Here is a 9,638-nt window from a genome sequence, read left to right as displayed (position 1 = left end):
TGTCTGATAAAAGCTAGGAACCGGATATTGATAAATCATGTAATAAAATGGCTATAGTATAACGGGGTGGGATTATATAAGTTCGCTTCCTTCCATTCCCTTACAAGCAATATTTATTAATTATGTCTAATAATCCTAAGTTTGATTAGTTACTGTATGAATGTATAACTGATGATTTTATTGCTGTTGTGTATTATTTCTAATTAATTGCTTGAAATAAACCATTTCAAATCAAAATCAAATCAAATCAAATTTAAGATTTGATGAATATGGGCGTAACAGGTTCATCTCACTTTGAGCAATGGCATAGACCACACGTGTTGTAACTTATTTTTTGTCATTTTTCACTCTTGTCTGAATTCTAATGAAGCCAGGTTTTGTCTTGAACCAGGTTTATACTTTGCACGAGGTCATTGCTTTAAAAATAAAGTTTAATGAAAGACCAGAGGATCTTGTTTATGCAAACTGTTTTTCCCAGGATAATCTGTTCATAACTGTGTATACCTGTAATCTGTAACTTGCTGTATTACAATTTCTTGCCTAAATGTTTTTAAACTCTGGAAATTAAATTTATTTGATTTTTAAAAAAGCATTATAACAGCTGATGATGATGGATGAATTCAGTTACCAAAACACTAAAAGCAGAAACAACGACTTTCATATTTTATTTTTCAGAATTTTTATTTAATATATTATATTTTTCTTTTATCAACATTGCACATATTCCATTTTGAATCACATCTCATATTGCTGTCTACAAAAGATTATGAATGTAGAAAATCCAGAAGTTGTAAGGTTTACCAAAAACAAAACAAAGGACAAAAAAACAACACAAAAAAATAACCAACAACATAGAATTAGGGTGAAAAGTGACAAAGCCCCAAAGATACAGAGAAAGAGAGGAGGAAAGGAAGAGGAGCACCCTTGGCGGAGAAAAGTACAAACATATCTTAGGTTAGGATGCATATTTCTCAAAACAACGCATCATGCAGAATAAAATGCAAGGCTGCCCACATGTATATATCTCAACATCTGTGGTGAAGAAATATATTTTTACATGTCTGATAATATTTACCAGCGTCTTCCTTTTGCTGCTTGGTGATGCGATTTCTATGTTGTTGTGGTCAAACATTGGGTGAACTGAAGTAATACCATTGTAACAAATAGATCAACCACCACTTCCTTTGTCCCAAAATAATACTAATACATGATAATAATAATAAATACCTCCATCAATATCCAACTGAACAGATCTTAGAATCATAGTTTTAGATTTAAACCATCTGAATATTGTAAATAAACCTGTAACAATGCTTTATGCTTTTGTGTTTAGATTAAGATTCTAATTTGTTATACTCATGTGTCACTATTTTTGATATTTGAAAGTTCCAGGGTAAAAAATCCAAATGTCAAATTAGTTTTAGAGTCAAAAATAAAAAACAACAATTTGCCCACTGGATGATAGTCACAATTACATTTCCTTAGTTTCTCAACTAATTTCCCTTATTAAGAGGAGATTTATTTTGCCCCACACCGTCGGTTAATGAAACTCTTACTGGACTGATCTGGATCAAAAATTCATCAATTTATTTCCCTTTTTTTATTTAGATGAACAAGTTTATGTTTATTTTACAAAATAAAATCATTCCACTTATCACTGTTGAAGAGTTGCTTCATTTTCTGAGCACACAGGCAGCATAAGGGACCATGCTGTTACTGAAAAAACAAACAAACACAAGTTTGTGGTTCTCAAACTCACATTTTTGAGCTTTTACTTTTTTAAATGTGTTGCAGCTTGGTGTTTTCTTATGTTTCGGGGCGATGTGCTTTAAGGTCCTCAAAGCCAAAAGTGACAAGACACATTATGTCACCTATCAAGCCCCCCCAGAGCATTCAGAGCCGTGCATGATCCAAAAAGAATTCTGGTGTTTTCTTTTGGGATGGCAACTCCTGCTTGTTTCTGCTAACTTAGTAAATAAATTTATGATGATTTAGCCAGTTAGAAAAATAATGTTATGACCCACAACTAAATAGTGTTTTTAACATGTTCTTATTGCATTTTTCTGATGATGGAGGACATATATAAAGAAAATTTAATCTTAATTTCTGAGTATTTCTTTATTCAAATCGCGTTGACTCAGGAAAAAATGCAGTGACATAGGACCTACATTGGCAAGCCACAAGCTCCCCACTCCACAACATTCCGATGCATCCACCTGCAGACAAATACACCCATGTCTGTTTTAATTTTCCTTGCCTGAGCCTGCATCTGGATCAAAACAATTGCATCGGTAAGCATTTCTTTTTAGTTGTGAGGAGCTGTAAGCTAACGTGTTTCCTGATGGATGATGGGAAGTGGAGGCAGGAGTCCTTCCTAAAACACAGAGGGGATTTTCTAATGAACTACTGTCGCTCTGCAGAAACTATGTTCTAGACATAGGTTTTTTGATTGTGGCTAAAAACAGCATCATCACAATTGGAAAAAAACACAAACAAACATTGGGAATGCTTTTAAAATAGAGCAAAAGATGATCGGAGTGGGACTTTAAATATAGCTTCATCAGATTTAGTTTTCTCTTTGCGTGAAGTTCCTGGTATTTGACACTTTGATAAAGGAGGGTTGACATAACATTTTCAAAGAGGTGGAAAAAGTTGGCAGTCAGCACTTGTTCATCCAGTCTTGTGCAATGGAAGGTGCTGTGAACACAAAATGTTTCTTATGGGTGTGTTGTTCGTTGCTTTAATGTTGTTGTTTTTTTCTTTTACCAACCACTCCCTGCACTTTGCCAACATAGTTCCATACTGCTAGTGGAATCTCATCATTGACCTCTCCCTAAAACACTCCACTCCTCTGTAATTCTCAGAGTAGCCCAAACATATTACGATCTTCCAAATTAATGCATTTTTTTAATTTTGCTATTATTTGAAAGACTTTCAATTATGATTTAAAAATAATGAAATCCATTGTAAGAAAAATGAACAAATAATGTTTTAATAAAAGCAGACGTAGACAGGATTGGTAGGAATGGGGACTGAAATATCACTGACAAAGTAATATTCGCAGTGTTCAGCGTCAGAGTGAATGTGTAGATAAATATTCCTTTACACAAATTCTATGCAGGAAAAATATTTCTGCAAGTGTCATCCCAACTTCTGTACCTTTTAACCGCTATTTTGGTTCACTCCTCATTGGTAAAATGCTCCTACTGTCTTGTGTTAGAAGGGTTTGTTATCCAAGCGGCACAGTTTAGCTCAGGAATGGGAAACTCCAGGCCTTGAGGCCTGCATTCATGCGTGTTTTCCAACACACCCTGCTATGCCCTGATGTGATTGGCTGGACAGACCCGAACCAGGTAATCAGTTATGTGTAGGGCTTGGATTCCTGGAAATCATACAGACACACCGGTACAGGTACTTCGAGGTCCAGAGTTTTCCATCCAGTTTGCCAGCACCGCCCATAAAATAACACGCACACACCCACTTTCACCTACTTCAACTTTACAAACCCTTACATCTTGTTCACTACAACCTGTTGGCTGCAGCATGCCCGTAGAAAGAGATGTGAATGAACATTATTGGTTTATGGGCCCACCAAGCGGTCTAGGATCTTGAAAATTTTGTTCGGACCACCTTCGTATCCTGTACAGGTTTGCCTATTTTTCCCCTACAGACAGCCCGTATCCACTCATAAGGGCATTCGTGACTAAGGCGTCAGTTTAATATGTTTCTGTGGTCAAATTAGTTTTTAACCTTTTCTGATGACCATCAGTTCAAAACCAATATCTGATTTTCAACAATTGATTTGATTACTGGTACATTTGCGCGTTTCTCGTTCCAGTGACTAGTGCAGGTTTTTCTCTCATCAATACAGGGGCGCCAAGATATTTGTCCACGTCTGCTCAAGTTTTGACGTCAAGTATTCAGTTTCATGCACAAAATAATCTTTTATTCAAGTACTAATACTGTTGTGAGGGACACAGATGGTGAAAATCCCCACCAAATCCAGTCAGGCACATAATATCACTCGCAAATAATAAATCAAAAATGCAAACTGCGTCACTGTCCAAGGGTTTTGCAGCTTTTCTCACACTGTACAGCTTTATAACGAGATTAGGACGATCCAAATGTCCCTGCTGTTCTTCAACACTGAGAATTTCACAACAAATACAAGATTTTAGTTTGTAATTACATCAAGTTAAATGCAGTCTGGCAGAAATAATCTAGCATTTCTCTGATTCTTTGGTCACACATTTTATTACTTGAATAGATGCAGTTTGTTACAACTTCAGATTTCTTAAAACTCTTTGTTTATTTTAACACAAATCTGAAAAAATTGAATTTCTGGAAAAGAGAATAACGTATCTTATCTGGATCTTATTTGTACCAATTGGTACAATATATAAGTAAAAGTCTGAAGTATATTTATTATACTACTGTATTTTCTCAAGCTTAGGTTAAGTTCGTTTTGAAATCACTTTTTAAACTTTTCTCTTTTCATCATCATTAAAACACAAATCCAACGATAAAACAAAATAAAAATGAAATGTTTCAGAAAACAAATAGTAATTTCCAAAAAGGAAAAGGAAAAGGTAGGTACTATGTATGTAGGTACGTTGATTGGATGACGGTGTTTGTCCATCATTTCTACCGAAGGTTACTTGGCATGAAGCGTAAATGGATATTCTCTGTACTAATTCCAACATTTTGTTAGTATGCAGACAAAAAACTCAAACATCAAAAATCAAACATCATCATCCAATCAGCAATGTCCCATTGTATCTACCTTTTCCAGTTTCCAGAGTTGTTAATGGGATTGGCACTTCAGGGCTACCATACAACCCAAATGCCTAACTAAAACTGCTGCAGATGGACTCACTTATTGTTTTATACTTGACTGATGCCCAGACAAAACGACTGCTAAGTTGTGAGCTGTAGAAAGGGGCTGATTTCAGCTTTCAATGAATATCTGTAGCACATTTCACAGGTAAAAACCTAAAACTGTTCTGGTGTTTTATTTTGAGTTTGGCTCATGACACTCCTTAGATGCATCTCTGAAGGATTTTATTCCGTGTATTTATTTGACCCAGCTCACAGCGCTGTTTTCTGTCTTGTTCTTTTTCGTTCACCCTCAGCGTGTACAGCCTTGACCTTTTTTTAGCCTCGTTCTTCTTTACATGGCCTTTTAATTGGTTCCTCCTGCTCCAGTGATTACAGCTGTCTCAGTGTCCTCCTCATAAATTATTTTAATGCATAGACTAAAGAAACTGTCTGGAGGTGTCCTGAAGTGTTCTCCTTGACTGGTCACAGTTCCTTCCAGTATCAGTTCTTAGGCGGTTGTAGTATCTGCTAACCCAGTGGCATGTTATCCTTTTCCACTGCATCTTTGAGGCTGACTAATTTGTCCCTCATTAACGTACAGCCGTGGCAGACTTCCAACCACCATTTAATGTCTGTATGATTAGTTCTGCAGCTACATCTCAGGTCTGTAAACACCCTGTGAGCTCATGTTCAGATTAAAGTCCCTGGGTCAAACTCCCCCCTCCGACTCGACAGCCCCCAGACTGATGAGGCCTCTGCTGATGGAGCGCTGCGAGCGTGGCACAGCTTGTGCTTCAGGCACGTAATCTGACAAGATCAGTGTAACAAAATCATTCCAGGGGATGTATTTTTTTCACACTGACTATGTTTTCCTTTAATCCACCACTGGAAAATATTGCTTGACGTGAGTATAATAACTTTCCTTTTTTTTGTATTCAAACTGCTACGTCAGTGGTGTGAATATGCAGTAATACGCTCAATAACAAACCGGTTTTAGCTCAGGAGCTGTAAATGGGGAAGTATTTGGCCTGGCTCTGTCTCAGCCTGCCAGCACATCTAAAACTCATCCATTAAGGGTGTTATATCTTGTTTTTGCAATCTGTGCACATTCAGAGGTGTAACGACAGGAAGTGGTGGGAAAACATTTGAACCTATCCAGCTTTGGATATTTTTATGTCTGGATAAACACCTTAGTTTTTCATATGGCTGCAGCTTAAACCTCATATTTGTTGTTGTATGAGTTTTTAACCAAGTTATCAGTAAAATATATCGGAATAGCATGTATTTGGCATTGACTATCATTTTTTCAACTTCCAACAACCTTCCTCAAGAAGCTCCTGACATCTATCCATCCATCCATCCATCCATCCATCCATCCATCCATCCATCTCCAGATCCCGCTGAATGCCTTTCGGGGTCACGGGTTGCTGGAGCCAACCCAGCTACTGTTGGGGACCCTGAACAAGTCCTCCTGACATCTATGCAAAGCTAAATATTGATCAGTAAACGTTGGACACTAAGGAAAAATTTGGAACACTGAAACATTTTTTTAGAAGAATACCATTTATGAGGTATTAAGGGAAGCAAATCATTAAAGAATGCCAACTTTGGATTTTCTCCAACACACATAGAAAAGAAAACTCTAGATTCAAGCCTTTAGGTGCTATTATAGCAAACAATGTAAATAGTGTTCTGAAAGTAAAATATTTAGGAAAATAAAACACCGTCTTCATAAAAATATAAGAGATCACTTACTACTACTGGCATGTCAGTCGACATTTCAAACATTTCATTGAAAGGAAACATAGCTGTTCTAATATATGTAATGCTACGTTCACACCAAGAATGTGACACGCATTCTAGAAAAGCGGGTTCTTGTTATACTAAACCCGCATTTATCATATGGTGTTTACAATTGACTATCGCTACTAGCGCATGTACCAACATTATTGCGAAATGCTGAAGCGGCGCAGATCTCGTGAATGTTTTTCTTTAACAGCTCTATTCGGATTAATGAAAACCCTGGTGTCGTAGAATTCCGGCAGGACACAAACCGCAGTTATTGATTTCTCCTACTTGATCAATTTTCAAACAGTTGGCACCTTTCGCCAATTAAAAAGGACGGCATCCATACTTCACTATGTACAATTGCAGCGCCTTTTGTACATGGAGCCAAAAACGATCTTAAAAATTTGGTTGCGAACGCGTGAATGCGAAAGCTTTAAACTCAGAAGCTAAAAATGCTCATCTGCGTATTTACACCGGATGTTTATTTAAAGTGGTTGGTTCACCGCGTGTTGCCAAGGTCGGTGTGAATGTAGCATAAGAAAAGTCCACGTTTCTCCAACAAGGCTGCGCAAACAACAGCAGCATTTTAGTTTCTGACAGAGCACAACAAACCAGATGGTAAAATTTTAACGGGGATTTAGAAATATGTAAAAAACAAAAAACAAAAACAACCAAACAAAAACAGGTAAAAGAAAATGACATTTCCAAAAACATGATGATCATGAGGAACGTCGGAGCAGCAGTCATAACAATAAGAACATGATTGTATCTGCGTGGACAAACCAAATACAGATCCTTATGGTTGATGGTTCTAACAGTCAAAGAAAGTAAAAAGTCTCAAATTACTCTATCTGAAACACATCTTCGGACGCACAAGTATAAATGTCTGATATTTACATTTTTTTCTCCCTATTCGATGTGCATCTATGTCACAACATTTTCCAGAAGTCCACAACTTACAATAAACTCAGGGTTTCACCTTTGGTTATGTAATTATCAAGGCTAGGTTTAAAAAAATATAGAACACACGTCCATGTTACTTTTGCATACAGGTAAATTTAGAGTGAAAACATATCAACAAAGCAGCTGGTCGGCTCTAAATTTGCATCTGTGGAAAAAAAACAATAACATTAAAAGTTCTTTCGTCTTTATGTTCCATTTTTGTCTGCCAGTTGTTTATGGTAGAGAGTGAAGGTGGCAGGTCTGTGTGATGGATGTTTATGTTCCTGACATCTTTGCTTAAGTGTAAGTGGATCGTAATGTAGGAGGAAACTATGTTCTTCATCTGAGAGCTGCATTAAACCAGAAAGGGTCCCCCAATCATTCATGCATTGTCTGAATAAGGATTTTTAGGTGCTATGATGGAGAATCAATGTGTTTTTTTTTTGCCAGCATTTGATTAAACAACAGAGGCCAGCCTTGGTGAGGCTGGAAGTATGAAACAAGGTAAAAAGTGCTGCATAAAAGCAGAGCAGCCTCACCGTTTAAGAACCAATGACACAAAGCCGACCCAACTAAAACATGTTGACAATACAACCAAACGTTATCTCTATCTTATTAAAATATTCACATCTGTTCCATACATAACACTTTTTTTCACATATAAAGAAAACATCTTTAAGTTCTTATAAGTCTCTCGATATTGTCGCTTCTTACGTCTGTATTTGTAGCAATTAAGGCAATCATTTTGGGGTCACAACTTACTCTCTGCCACCTCCAGTCTCAACACTTGTAGGTTTGTCCACTGAGACAGAACAGCAGCTTTGATCTCCTCACAAAAGTTTCCAAAGTCCCGTCCAGCTGACGCTTTGCAGAGTCCGCTTGCGCCGAAGTCGACTGGTCGCAATGTTTTGCTTGTTCTCTTCGGTTTCCAGAGACGTTGGGGGATGGGGGGTGGGGGGCGGGGTTCTTGTTCACTTCTTGTTACTGGCAGCACTGGAAAAAAAAGAGAGAAACAGGAAATAAATGATAATCATTAAACAAGCACACAATGATGTCTGTAAATCTTTTGGTGTCGTTTCAACAATGTAAAACTTGAAAAAAAAATGTTGGGTATGGTTGTTTTCTTTTTTGATGAAGGAAATGGTGATGTGTTTCGAAAACAAAAAAGTCAAATTGAAATAGCCCGTTCAGGGTATAAATCTACCTCTCCATTAATTCACCATTAAATCCTTGAGCCTAACGTCTTTCAGCAGATCTTACACAGCAGTGCTTACATTAAAGCAAAAAATTATTACAGAATTTCTAACATTAAGTAGCACTGGATAGTAAGTAATGGATTCAAAATTCAATTCAAAGAGAAAAAACACCTTTAACATCTATTCACAACTTTTTTTGTCATATAACTAATTGTTTTCTGCAACAACAAAAAAACTGCATTTCCGGCACTAGCAGGTAGTCTGGATTATGAGGCGCACCAGCAAATGGTCTAATTTCAAACTGCCATTTGTAAGGTGCACCAAACTATAAGATGCACAATCGAGACTAAAGAGATAAATCAAGGTCCGTCAGTCAGACTTTATTATTTACATTAACTCTAGAACTTGTTTTTAATATGCTACATGTTAACCACCATAGCATTTTCATTATACCTTTAACTCACAAACTTGTTTGCAACACGTAAAAAAAAAACTACTTATACAGCCAAAAATATGTCATTTGTAACACATAAAAAAAAAGAAAGACAGAGTCCGACATTGCTACACAGTAGCTGTGTTGGCTTTTTGTTTCGTCTCTGCACCGATATGCCACATATTACTAAAGTAAAGTGTTGCAAAAAAGCTTTGTACAGATATGCAACAACTATGTTAGTAACAACGCAAAACACCTTTTCTCTGCAACAGAACCAACTGATGGATTGTGTAAAAAACCACTAATGTTCAGTGTTGCATGTCAGCACAAGGCTGCTATTCTGTGCTTCAGAATCTGCAGAAAAGATATTATTGGGTAAATGGTTGAAGAGTTATGGTAGCCAAAAGAATGTTAACACTTAGAGCTAAAGCTTAAAGAGTCAAGCAAGACATATGGACAGT

The 9,638-nt window shown here is 36.9% G+C and overlaps 1 protein-coding gene across 1 annotated transcript in view; it reads right to left on the bottom strand.

The window, feature by feature from the left end:
- Positions 1–674: 674 nt before the first annotated feature.
- The window catches only part of kcna4 (potassium voltage-gated channel subfamily A member 4), an 83,134-nt gene continuing 74,170 nt past the window's right edge, over positions 675–9,638 (bottom strand). The window contains exon 3 of the transcript XR_002292479.2: positions 675–8,541. The gene's annotated coding sequence lies outside the window, so the exon portion shown is untranslated. The remainder of the gene's footprint in view (positions 8,542–9,638) is intronic.

Source organism: Oryzias latipes, chromosome 3, assembly GCF_002234675.1.
Source record: "Oryzias latipes chromosome 3, ASM223467v1".
Classification (NCBI taxonomy): Eukaryota; Metazoa; Chordata; class Actinopteri; order Beloniformes; family Adrianichthyidae; genus Oryzias; species Oryzias latipes.
Note: the sequence above shows the minus strand (reverse complement) of the source record. Positions and strands in the feature narration are given on the sequence as shown.